This window comes from Grampus griseus (genome assembly GCF_964374135.1).
Source record: "Grampus griseus genome assembly, chromosome: 3".
Lineage (NCBI taxonomy): Eukaryota > Metazoa > Chordata > Mammalia > Artiodactyla > Delphinidae > Grampus > Grampus griseus.
The window spans coordinates 8,913,125-8,914,530 of NC_139019.1; positions in this window are offsets into that span (position 1 = coordinate 8,913,125).

Consider the following 1,406-nt stretch of genomic DNA (forward strand, 5'->3'; position numbering starts at 1 on the left):
CCATTAAGCTCCAGACTCACATTCCACTGCGCCCTTGACCTCCCTTACCCAGATGTCTAACTCAGCACTGCCCAGCTCTTTGCATCAGGGCACACAGAGAGATGCACATACTCTACGTTGATCTGGGACTTTCCCCCGACGTTTCAGTAACACTACCAGTGGGACAGCTGTTGGCCAGGCAGCAGTCGTGATATAGTTGTCTTTGTCTTGCATTCATATCAAAACTTGGAGACAGGTGTCAGCAGCTTAGAAGAAAATATGACATCAGTAGTGGAACACTCTTAGGAGATGCTCCATCACTAACACTATTCATAGAACAGAGTGAGGAAATCCACAGACACTGATGGTTTGATTCTAAATAGAAGGAAGCTTTGAGGATACCTAACCCAACTAATTGTATGAATATTTTCTTCTTTATGTGTGCTCAAGAGTGCTATATGGTTAAAAACTCATGCCTTAAGTCTAAAAGCACCATTTCTAAGAAGTATGAAATAAAAATTCTAGGTTAGAAAACATTGTGTTATAGTTTAGTTTGCAGCGTTGTTTCCTCTTAGCGGTACCTAAAGTCATATGTTAAGAGCGATGGCATCTTCAATTCAATGACCCATGGTATTGCTAGGGAACCCTGGGGGTAACAGAAGGAGCATGCTGAGGAAGGAATTAAGCTACCCAAGGGCTCTGGAGGCTCCGGTCACCACTGGGCTGCACCAAGGCCTGAGAGGATCCATATCTTTGCCCGAGGCCTGTTCTGGGACCACACTGATCAAGACACTCTAGTGTTGACAGCCTTGCCTAGTTTTACATGTGGAAGCAGAACTCCTGACTCACCCACCTACCCATAGATACCTTCCCATCTAGAGCAGAATCCAAACTAGAGTACCTGCCTAATCCATAGCGTTCCTACCGAAGAAAATACGGTTGTTTAAGGAATTTAGCTTGAAAAAAAACACCCATATTTCCCAGCCTCCCTTACAGCTAGGGGTGGCCAAGAGGCAGTTCTGGCCATTGAAATGTAAGTGGAAGTTGACTGGGGTTTTCTGGGGAAGTTTCTGCATTCTTGATATGGGGACCACCCTTCCTCCTGGTGACTTCATTGTTCACACCGCCTTGAATTCAGACAGAAGGTGGAAGGCAGAGCAATTGTGTCGCAACCACGAGGCAACCAAAGGCATGAAAGCCGTATGCTAAAGGTGGCGCAACAGGAAGACGAAAGGAAGCTGGACTTTGAGGTTCTGTGGTGTCTCTGCAGGGCAGTGGACCCCGCCTCCAGACTGTTTTGTTGTGTGGAAAACAAACCCCTAGTAGATGCAGTCCCTGTGGTTGGTGTCTTTACATGCAGCCAAATGCAACCCCTACCAGGCCCTGGGTGATGGGGGCCCTGCCTGCTTCTAGGAGCTCATCTCTCA